The 12,589-nt window shown below is 44.9% G+C and overlaps 1 pseudogene; it reads left to right on the top strand.

Annotated features, from left to right (window-relative positions):
- Window positions 1–3,674: 3,674 nt before the first annotated feature.
- LOC127646981 (macrophage mannose receptor 1-like) lies at window positions 3,675–11,688 on the top strand (annotated as a pseudogene).
- The last annotated feature ends 901 nt before the right edge of the window (window positions 11,689–12,589 follow it).

Raw genomic sequence — 12,589 nt, 5'->3', positions numbered from 1 at the left:
GGCAACCACTTTGTCCAGTTTGTCTACCCCTCCTTTTGTGTTATTGTATTCTAATACCATCTCTGGTGCTCAAATATCTATCTCTTTGCAATGTGCTCATCAGAGTGTGTGTGTGTGTGTGTGTGTGTGTGTGTGTGAGAGAGAGAGAGAGAGAGAGAGAGAAAGCGATTAAAAATACATTAGCAAAAAGGTGATTGAGAATGAATGGATGAAAAATCTGTATTTATTTGGCATGTTAGGCCAAACGAGTAGGCTTTACTGCCCCTGAGAATTTGCAAGTGGCTCTAACAAGGACAGAAATAGAAGTCCAGATGTACAACTAAACAAGAGGATAAGTACATCAGAGTCTCTAGTTTTAGAAATAGACGCCTCACATGTCCTCCGCTGACAGTTTCATTGAATTCTACCCGCTCAACACCAGTTTCATGAACAAACGTAAAGAGAAGACTCAGGGGTGCAGGCCTTATGGGAAGAATGACAAAGAAAAAGCCACTTTGAAACAGAAAAACAAAAAGAAAAGTTTAGAGTGGGCAAAGAAACACATACACTGGACAACAGATAATTGGAAAAGATCCTCCTGAGCTAAATTACAAGTATCATAGCAAAAGGTCTGAATGCTGCTGTCAATGTGATATTTCAGTTTTTTTCTTTTTAATAAATGTGCAGCGTTATCAGAATGTTTTTTGCTTTGGCATTAAGGGGTATGAGTGTAAATTGATGTGGAAAAAATAATAATTTAAAGCATTTCAGCATAAGGCTGCAACATAACAAAATGTTAAATAAAATAAAAAATAAGGGTTTTGAATAATTTATGAATACACTGTACCATGGTGAACAAACTGTTTATGTCTACTGTACTGTCTCTGTGCACTGTTTGAAATCTACAGTATGTGTGACAAGCGCATAGTCACCTAATGTAAACAGATATGGCTGTGTGCAATGGATGAGCATGCACAAAGATGTGTTGACTGAGTACACAACTTCTATACCAATATTGTGGTGCTTTTGTGATAGTTTGTCTGTCTGTCTGTTTCAGAAAACAAACATATTATTTACTTGAAAACATTGTTTGAGTTGCTGTTTGTGTAAATAATAACCGCATGTCCATCTAATGAGGAGACGGCTGTGTGCACGGGTTGACCACGCTATGTTGACGGAGTAAACTGATATCATGGTACACTGGTGACAATTTGGCTGTCTGTTACATTAAATAAAGGTAGCGTATGCATAAAAGGGGAATGACAACCTCATAACCACTAATGTGAACAACCACGGCAGTACGCATTGGATGATCGTGCAGTGCGTAAATGAGCTGTAAACTTTTTGTTGTGGTACTTTGGTGACCATTTGAATGTATGAGTATAAAATGAACATATCATGTGCTTAAAGTATGATTCCATATTTGTGCAAATATTATATTTCTGTGAGAAAGATTTTAATCTTGCAGCTTGTAATGTAACTGGCAGTTGCAGAAACACATATGTGTGACGCTCCTCTGCAGGGGCCAGTTATTGAATAAAAGAGCTAGCTGGAGCACGCACGCTAGTACATTTGACTATCCACATGTTACATTTTTGACAGAAAATACTGAGACAGCTAGCATTTGTAACATAATGGTCCACCTTTACATGGGAAGTCAGGACAACACAAATTGCACAATTAAAAAATGACCTGTGGACACTGTCATGTAAAAAAGCGAGCCTGCACAGCGACTGGAATAAACAAAAATGTATAAATAAAAAATAAACTCTTGTGCCTATACCTTAAAGTACACCAAATTTGGACTTGCTCTCTGGAGTAGAGTAGATTAATTCCTTCGTTAGTGTCTTAATGTCTATTCTGTTAAATTATAAAATTAAATAAATCTGAAATTTGGTTTCGAACTTCTAGCTACACATCATCTCCTGTTCCAGCACCACTCATGTGTGCATCAATTAAGAAGAAAGATATGATGCAGTAATCCCGTTTTGCGAAATAAATTATAAAATGTAAAACGAGAATTATTTAATCAAAGCAAATGTTTATAGCTTGCTTAGGTTATATGTACATGCTTATTGCATAATTATATGAAGGAATCATATATACTACCAACTCAAAATGCAAGCTTATTAATTGAAATGTTGGGCAATAAATTAGCTTGTATATTGGGTTGTGCAGCTATTTTTCCCCCCTTTACTGAAAGTGAAATTTTTATTTTTATAAAACTGCTGGGCAATATGCTAGAAATATGATCACGATATTTAATTTTTTTTTTTCAATCGCGATATCCAATGACATCATCAACCCCCGTGCCCCAACTGCCGAGGGTGTATGTAATATTTTTGCTTTAAATTTTATTTGCTCTTTAAATTAAATGATAAAAAAATATTAAAATAATGATGTGGTAAAAACATACTTATATTTAACCACCTCTCGATTGCCATCACGCAACAGGTGGAAAATTACTTCTACAAATTAGAATCTAAAGGAAATTATAAATGCAAACGTAATAATAATGATAATTGAAATCTAAATAAATGTTTAGGTTCAAGTTGTTTTTGTATTATTTTATTAATTGTTAACCTGCAGAGTCGCGTTCATAATGCATGTTAAGCTCGAACTGTTCCGTGAAAATAAAATGAACTTAACCCGAGCACTTCCTGAGTATGTCTTCGGTCATTTGCAGCATTCTCATAGACAACACTATTCTTGCAAACTGATTTCAGATGACTAAAACAGAGAAGAAAGAGTGAGAACTCTTTACATGAAGACATGCTCAACTGCACGCCTCTGAACAAACAGTCAGACATGTGCATTGGCGGCTTTTCAGACGTCTGTTCTTAAAAATAAAATAAAGTGTGTTCTTCAAGCGCTTGCATTTCTTATCACGTGTCACTACGAGACTTAGGGCAGGTTGCCCATCACCATGTGGATGAGTGAAATTACCCTCAACTGCGCATGAAATAGGCAACCTGCATTTGGTGGGTCGTGACTGGCGGGTGCTAATTGCAAACACTGGGCTACTATTAAACATAATTGCGGACTTAATTTCTCTATGGATTTGTTATTTCCCAATATTGCTGAACATCATCTGTCAGTGAGTGTTGGCACTGGGATGTTTTGTGAGTTACTGTCGAATAAGAAGCTGGATTCAGCCTCGTGATTAACATCATTCTATTGCATATCCCTATGTTTGCATTTTATTTACAGTCCCGTGAAAACGGAGGGTGCAGCAGCACACCCAATTCCAGTGTCCCTGGTCTAGAAAATTACAATTGCAGACTCAAACACTGACTGGTGTTGTGGGTAACTTTAAGGGGAAAAACACAAATAAGGAGGACATTTTTTTTATTATTTTATTTGCATGATCCTTTGTTTACTGTCCTTCCAAATGAAAATCAGTAGATCAAATGTTTTGAATTGTGTAGCTAGCACTAACGCAACACACATTTTCACACACTTTACATTTTCTATTCAAATTAAGTAGCCTGAGAGTCATGACAAATTCTTACTTCAACACAAACATAATACATACACACATCTACAGCTGAACACTCTGAACACACACTAAAGGTCAATGTCATCATCAGAAGAGAGATCTATTGGCTGAGAGAGAAAACAATACCATAATGGAAGAAACACTTGATGGGAGGAGCTGAAAAACAGATCTAGAATATCAGTATGAACTGATGAAGGAAGAAGACACAGACACACAGGAATTAAGAGAGAAACAGACACAACTAGAGTAAGAGAAACTCTCATGATCTTTCATTTAATCAAACCTGTTCTTTGCACATGCTACTATTTTATTCAGGATTGTTATATTATGTTTTATTATTTTATGGTTATAGATAAGGTTTGTGAATTTCATACACCTTGATCTGATCACTGAAATTCATGTTTTCATATGTGATATTTTCATTGTCTGTATCTCCTCAGAAATGGAACGAAAAACATTAATCACTTTTATTCTCTCAGGTGAGTGAGTGTGTGTACTTTCTTTCTTATGATTAGTATGATACTTGTGAATTGTGAGTTTGTTTCAATATTTTTCCTCTTCTCAGCTGTCTTCAGTTCATCTGCATGTGTTCCTCGTCAGTATCACTTTGTGAATCAGAATTTGAGCTGGACCGAAGCTCAGAGATACTGCAGAGAGAATTACACAGATCTGGCCACCATCGACAACAAGAATGACATAGAAGATCTGCTGAAGAGTGTGAATGATGATCAGATTCATAAGGTCTGGATTGGACTGCAGAAGACAGACAGTTATAAATGGAAGTGGTCTCTGGGTGACCCTGCGTTCTACACAGAAAATAATTCACAGTATCGTAACTGGGCATCGGGACAACCGAATGATAATGTTGACTGTAGTAACATGAATCCTGGACAATGGAATGATTATGGATGTAATAACCATTTATCTTTCATATGTTACAATGGTGAGTGCAGCAGTCTGTGGTGAGAGCTCCTAAATAATATGTTTAAAAGAGAAAAACATGTTGTTGAACAGTTAAAATACCTTCTTCCATCCCAGCCTAATATGCAGGGACAACTATAAGTAATCCATCTGTATGATGATTTCCCTGAAAACTGTAACACTGTGACTGTCGGTTTCAACATTTCTCTGTTTGAGCAGCTTGGTCTGCCTGACGCAGTAACATTGGCTCCAGTAACCAATGTTGTGAGTTTGGGACAGGACTATCTGTTTGTTACAATGATAAAAGGGAGTGGGTGTTTTCGAAAAGCTGTTTGGAAACAGGGGGTGCTTGTCATTTCTAAAATTGAAGGCTAAATCCTTCTTTCCTCACGTCCTCTCTCTTAGGATGTCAGGAAAGAATGTAAGGAAGGAGCAATTGAAACAGCATGTATTAGTGTAATTGAATGTTCTTGCTCACACTAGCATCACTTAAAAAGCACCATCTTTACATAGCTGGAGTAGTTCAGACGCTTGCCGCAATGATGTTGAAACGTCTAGGTTACGTATGTAACCTCCGTTCCCCGATGGAGGGAACGAGACGTTGTGTCAGAGAAGCGACACTAGGGGTCTCTCTTGAGCGCCGATATTCACCTCTGAACTATGAAAAAAGGCCAATGAGAGTTGGCAACCAGTATTTGCATGTCCCCCGGACATACGGGTATTTAAGCGGCGCAAATCACGGGAGTTCATTCAGGATTTTTCTGAGGAGCGGAAATGGTCCGGCCACAACAGGGGCTCGGCTCAGCGGCGTGGCAGGGGAGACACAGCGTCTCGTTCCCTCCATCGGGGAGCGGAGGTTACATACGTAACCTAGATGTTCCCCTTCTGTCGCTCTCTCCACGTTGTGTCAGAGAAGTGACACTAGGGGTCCACTTAAAAAGAGCCATGCGCTGAGCCGTGTACGTGATCTGCTGATACAGGAGCGAGCAGGTATTCCTACGTGCAGAACGACCAACTGTATCAGGCTGCACGTACCCTTCCCCAATGCCCCATTTAAGCCATCAGGATTAATTCCCCACAGCCTCCTCTCCAGCCTCTCCTGAAGAAACACGAGCACTGACCTAACTGCGCACTTCTGCGGGTCTTCGGCTCGGGAAGAACACCAGTCCGCGAACAGATGCCACTTCAGGGCGTAAAGATGCCTGGTCGAAGGGGCTCTGGCTTGGTTAATAGTGTCTATGACGGCCGAAGGTAGGCCGGCTAGATCCTCCGTCCGTCCAGGGACCAGGCGTGGAGATTCCAGAGGTCTGGATCGCGGATGCCAGAGCGTGCCCCATCCCTGAGAAAGAAGGTCCTTCCTCAGGGGAATTCACCAGGGAGGGGCTGTCATGAGGAGCGTGAGATCCGAAAACCACGTCCGGTTGGGCCAGTAGGGGGCCACCAGAGTGACTTGCTCCTTGTCCTCCCTGACCTTGCATAGCACCTGTGCAAGAAGGCTCACTGGGGAACAGCGTGCTTGCGCAGCCCAGCGGGCCAGCTGTGCGCCAGAGCATCTGTCCCAAGGGGAGCCTCTGTGAGGGCATACCAGAGCGGACAGTGGGAGGTTTCCTGGGAGGCAAACAGGTCTACCTAGGCCTTGCCGAACCTGTCCCAAATCAGCTGGACCGATTGGGGGTGGAGCCTCCACTCTCCGCCGGGCAAGTTTTGTCTTGACAGCGCGTCCGCTATCACATTGAGGTTGCCGGGGATGTGAGTGGCGCGCAGTGACTCCAGTCGCTGCTGACTCCAAAGGAGACGACGGGCGAGCTGTGACATGTGGAGGAAGCGTACTCCGCCTTGGCGGTTTATGTAGGCCACCACCGTGGTGCTGTCCGTCCTGACTAGGACGTGCTTGCCATGAATCAACGGAAGAAATTTCTTCAGGGCAAGAAAAACAGCCAGCAGCTCTAGACAGTTGATGTGCCAGCGTAGCGGGCCTCGGTTCCACCAGCCTGCGGCTGCGCGCCCGTTGCACACGGCACCCCAACCCAATTTGGAGGCATCGGTTGTAACCAGAACGCGACGGGACACCTGCTGCAAGGGTACTCCTGCCCGTAGAAAGCAGAGGTCTGTCCAGGGTTTGAAGGTTTGGTGGCAGGCAGGGGTAACTTCCACGGCGTGGCGCCATGCTCGTCTCGGGACTCGAGTCTGGAGCCAATGCTGAAGTGGTCTCATATGCATCAACCCCAGTGGCGCGGCCACCGCGGAGGATGCCATATGCCCCAGGAGCCGTTGGAAACGTTTCAAAGGGACCACGGTGCCTGGTTCGAAAGAAGTGAGGCATTCCAGCACTGACTGAGCACGCTCGTTGGAGAGACGTGCTGTCATTGAGACTGAGTCTAACTCCAAACCGAGAAAAGAGATGCTCTGGACCGGGGTGAGCTTGCTGTTTTCCCAGTTGACCTGAAACCCTAAACGGCCGAGGTGCTGGAGCACCTGGTCTCTGTGTGTGCATAGTAATTCCTGCGAGGAGGCCAAAATGAGCCAATCGTCGAGGTAATTGAGTATGCGTATGCCCGCTCCTCGTAGCGGGGCAAGAGCCGCCTCTGCGACCTTCGTGAAGACGCGAGAGGACAGAGACAGGCCGAATGGGAGGACCTTGTACTGATACGCCTGGCCGTCGAACACGAACCGTAGAAAGGGTCAATGTCGAGGGCGAATTGAGACGTGGAAGTACGCGTCCTTCAGGTCTACCGCTGCGAACCAATCTAGATGCCGGACGCCAGATAAAATTTGTTTCTGGGTAAGCATTTTGAACGGGAGTTTGGACAAGGTCCGATTGAAAACTTGCAGGTCCAAGATCGGTCATATGCCGCCGCCTTTCTTGGGTACAATGAAGTAAGGGCTGTAGAAACCCTTCTTCGTTTCGATCGGAGGGACAGGCTCTATCGCGTCCTTGATTAGAAGGGAGGCGATTTCCTCGCGCAGGGAGTGGGCATGTTCGCCGTGCACTGTGGAGGAACGAACGCCCACGTAGGGGGGCGGAGACCTGGCAAACTGAATTGCATAACCGAGTCGGATGGTCCGGTGCAGCCACCGTGAGGAGCTGGGCAGTGAAAGCCATGCCTCTAAGCTCCGTGCTAGGGGCACCAAGGGGAAGAGTATTTTGGATGTACCCGGCGGGGCTTCGCAGCGGTGCGGAACAGGTAATGCGGCGTCAGGAGGCGCTGTGGCGTCCCGAGGCTCTGGTGCTGAGAATAAACTCAAAGCACTTACCTTGTTCCGCGCACCCGGAAGGGGGCTGGTTCGTGACTGAGGAGGAGGTCTGATGCTGGCGTCCTCTGGACTCGTCTGAACCGGCCGGCCGGGGAACAGTCGTGGGGCTGAGGGCGGGAGCACCGCATCCTGGGCGCCGAGACTGTTGAGGCCTGAAAGCACAGTGCCATGAGAACGGCATTTGCGGGCCATGTGACCCAGAGGTAAAGGAAATAGCTCTTTTATTGAGAATTTGGGGCAAATGAAAAAACAAAAGATTCTCCTCCCGGCCCTCCACCGGGGGACGGAGTGGTCTTACCACCTCCGGAGCTAACTTCTTGTCCTCTGGGTCCGCTGTCTCAGGGACGCTTGGGAGCCTTCCGGGTCCTCGAAGGGGTCCGTGAGGCAGGGGGCATACGCTTCCTGCGGTTTGCTCGACGCCGGGGCTGAGAGCTGGGCCCAGGTTGGGGTGGAGCAGAAGGTCTTCTGGCCACGGGAGGACGTCCTTGGCGAGCAGGTGGGGCCTGGGCCGTGGCGGCAAGCTTGCGGTGCGGCATGATGTGCGAAATGGCCTCCGTCTGCTTCTTCACCAGGGAGAACTGCTGGGCAAATTCCTCAATGGTGTCGCCGAAGAGGCCGAACTGGGAGACAGGGGCGTTGAGGAAGCGAGTCTTGTCAGCTTCACGCATCTCAACCAAGTCCAGCCATTGCTGACGTTCCTGGACCACCAGAGTGGCCATCGCCTGCCCGAGTGCCTGCGCTGTGACCTTCGTCGCTCTCAGGGCGAGGTCGGTCGCTGAGCGCAGTTCCTGCAGCGTGTCGGGATCAGGGCCACCCCATGCATGTTGCCTTGTGCCTTGTGCCTTGGCTTGGTGGACCTGCAGGAGAGCCATGGCATGCAGGGCGGAAGCGGCGCGTCCGGTATCGCTGTAGGCCTTCGCGGTGAGCGAGGATGTTGCTCTACAGGACCGGGAAGGGAGTACAGGGCGGCCCCGCCAGGTGGTAGTGCTTCCAGGACATAAGTGGAGCGCAACAGCTCTATCCACCTGGGGGATCTCCGTGTACCCGTGGCGTGCTCCGCCGTCGAGGGTGGAGAGGACGGATGAGCAGGTGGCGGTGCGATGAGTGGAGAGGGGTGCTCTCCACGAAGACGTCAGCTCATCATGCACCTCCGGGAAGAAAGGAACCGGGGGGGGCAAGGCTGTGAGCGGCGCCCAACGCCCAAGAACCAATCGTCCAGCCGTGATGGCTGTGGGGAGGATGGAGGTTTCCAATCCAGACCCACGCTGTTGGCTGCCCGGGAAAGCATATCGGACATCTGTGTGTCTGCCTCCTCCTGGGCGTGCAAGCCCGAAGGCGGCAGCCCAGAGGAGCCCTCAGCATCAGAGCCCATGCCCTCCGATGTCGCGGCGAACTCATCTGCTTCCATCGCAAGAGGGTAGGCAGACTGGCTGTGAGGCGAGTCACCGCCACCTCGAGCGGGGACGGGAGTCAACGAGCGTGCCGGGGGGCGGGTGGTCCGAGGGGGCGTACCCGGCGGAGCTGCACCCGCTTCCATCCCCGAATCGCCTCCATCGCCAGCTGCATCGTCCTCAATCCCGTGGGAAGAAGGAGCGACGCGGGGGGCGGCTGGAGTGGCCTGCTTACGGTTGTAAGCAAGCCGCGACCGCAACGTTGTAATGGTCATGTTCTCGCAATGAGAACATGAACCATCCACAAACGCAGCCTCAGTGTGATTGCTGCCCAGACACACGAGACAACGCCTGTAGCCGTCGGAAGCGGAGAGTACTCTACCGCATCCAGGAACAACACAGGGGTGGAAAGTCATCTTTATAAAGACGCGTCCTTAAAAGGACGTTCAACGCCGCTGTGTTTTTGCTCTTTTAGAGGAAATTACTCTTTTAAATAAAATCACTCTTTTATGAATGAAAGAACTCGTGAGAGATCTTTCTTATCTGCAACTGTCGATGCGCTCAGGGGCAGGAAGTGCACAGCCGTGCAAACAGGAGAAAGCCGCTGTTGTGCGCCGTAGAATCCAACAGCATGCAGCAGAGGATAGCAGGAACTCGGTGTGTAAAACGCAGCCGTCTGCAAACACGACCATCGGCTCCGAAGAAATTTTCTGAATGAACTCCCGTATTCGCGCCGCTTAAATACCCGTATGTCCAGGGGCTGGACATGCAAATACTGGTTGCCAACTCTCATTGGCCTTTTTTCATAGTTCAGAGGTGAATATCGGCGCGCAAGAGAGACCCCTAGTGTCGCTTCTCTGACACAACGTGGAGAGAGCGACAGAAGGGGAACTTTATTTATTTATATATTCAATATAAATCCTCATAATTCAAGATACATGTGGCAGGGCGGAGGGCGGGGCCGGGTCGTGATTCTACACACCGGGTCCCATATCAGGCTAATCAAGCCTCCGAGAGGGATAAAGGCCGACTGCGGAAGATGGTGCGGGAGAGAGAGATTGTTTACGGGCATGTCCGTCATGTGTGTGTTTGTGTCTTTTGTTTTTAAGTTTCTCATTAAACTATTATTTATATTGTCAAGCCAGTTCTCGCCTCCTCCTTGCCCATCTAAATCCCTTTACAATAGACTTTATGTGACAATTATGGTTTATTAAAACTGTAAATGTTTAAATAACTATTTAAAACTGTTATAGCAGAAATAACAGGTGAGGAGAACATATGTGTTCATCAGGTGTTTCAACAAAGAATACTTCTCACCCAATATTTATTTTTACAACTGCATTTTGTGACATTAGTGGTGCAGAAAGAGCATTCTGCATTTACTTATTTAATAATAAACATTGTAAATGAATGTCAGTGAGAACTGTTTATTTATTCTCTTATAAAGACAGCAGTAAAGGATTCATCACTGTACAACAGACAATGACATGGAGAGATGCTCAGATTTACTGCAGAGAGCATCACACAGATCTGGTCAGTGTGAGGAACCAGAATGAGAATGAACAGATTAATAATATCAGGATTAATGCTTTCGGTACATCTGGAGTCTGGTTCGGTCTGTTCAGAGACTCATGGGAGTGGTCAGATAAGAGTAACTCCTCATTCAGAAACTGGACAAACATACCTAATAATGTTGGGGGAAATGAAAACTGTGCAGTTGTTTGGGTCAAGTCAGACCGTGGACAATGGGGTGACTGGACCTGTGATAGAAAAACTCAGTTTGTCTGTCATGAAGGTGAGTAGACCTAGAGCATGAGTCTCTTTCATTGCAATAGCGTCCAACATTTTAAGTGTAATGTGAGGAAAATATCACAATCTGGATAAATTTTAGAGTAAATTGCTTTAACTTTAAAGTTTATGGTCTGTTTTGTTTCCAGAAAAACTGGTTTTGATTCAACAGAATCTGAGCTGGAATGAAGCTCTGAGATACTGCCAGAGAGAATCATGTGGATCTGGTGTCAGTTAACTCTGAACAGATTCAGCGTCGGGTGATGAATGTGGCCAGAAAAGCCTCCACTGCTCAAGTGTGGTTGGGTCTACGTCACTCCTGCACTCTGGGCATCTGGTTTTGGGTGAATGGAGAGATCTTGTGTTATCAGAACTGGGCTGCAGGTAACGGGACAGGAGTGGAAGACTGCAGTGATGCTGTGAGAGTTGGAGCAGTTCAGTCTGGAGGAGATCAGCGCTGGATCAGCCTTCCTCAAACTCACAAACTCAACTTCATCTGCACCAACTATGATGAGTGACCGAGTGACTTTGGGTGGGTTTGTTGGCATTGGTGTGTAGAGGGAGGAGGACAAATGTGTTTAAATATATATACTATTAAATATATTTACAAATAATTTATATTTATAAATTATCTCAGTCATGTTTCAAATCTGTTGTCTCTCTTTCTTCCTATTTTGTTCAAAGTCTGAATATGTTTTTGTCCTTCATCTGTACCACCATCATAACACATTTTTTAAGGAGTTTTGGGTTCCTTGCCACAGTCACATTTGGCTGGCATACTGGGGGACTATAGACACATAATCTTTAAAGCATGACTTACACTGTATTTTTCAATGAAACTGCTCAGTAAGTACTTTACAGCTGATTTTATATAAAGATGCTTTGTAACATTGTGCATTTTGAAAAGTGCAATACAAATAAAAATGACTTGAAAATTATTCTTATTTTTAGGGCTGTTCTATTCAAGAACTTTTGATTCACACTTATCTTTTCACTTCTTTTTCGATAAAAAAAAATAAACAAATAAATAAAAATGGGTGGTTACATCTAATAATAAACAGCTAATTACAAAGCATTATTAGCACTTTTTAAGATAGCATAAATTACATTTATTTTTAATAGGTCTGTTTTAAAAATAAAAATGGGCCTTGATGCATGGGACAGACTAGTACTACTACTGCAAATAATGTTTAAAACACCATTTAACCTACATAGAAATTACTACCACTTATTAGTTGTTCTTTTTATAAAAATGTTTATATTAGTATGTAACCGTCCTTTTGTACACTGAATAAAATGTCCAAACAATACACTTTAGTTTATTTAAAAATCCAGGATTTTGTACTGGTTTCATAACATTATAAAATATTTTTCACAATGTGTATCATTATTTTTTTTTATTATTTTTTTTTATTTCATGGAATAAAATATTTTAAATGTAGGCTAATAAAAAAACATTGCTAAATTTTGAAAATTAGAAGAGAAGTGTAAGACCCTCACTTTTATAAGTGCAGCCCATTGATCATTTAAACTTTTAACTACCGATTTTTTATATGAACTTTGAAGATAACTTGCTGTTAATTAATCCCCCTCTGTCACCTTCTGGTTGCAGACAGGTGTTGTAACAATGGGAAGTTGTTATTTTATGCCAATAGTTTGCCTTTTTGACTTCTCACTTGAATATAACTTTAATCCAAAGTAAAATGTAAAGTCAAGGTGATGATAGTTGCAGTCATTTTATAATCCTTTTTTAAAT

The sequence above is a fragment of the Xyrauchen texanus genome, chromosome 1, assembly GCF_025860055.1.
Source record: "Xyrauchen texanus isolate HMW12.3.18 chromosome 1, RBS_HiC_50CHRs, whole genome shotgun sequence".
In the NCBI taxonomy this organism is placed as follows: Eukaryota; Metazoa; Chordata; class Actinopteri; order Cypriniformes; family Catostomidae; genus Xyrauchen; species Xyrauchen texanus.
This window is presented reverse-complemented; position numbering and strand designations above follow the sequence as displayed.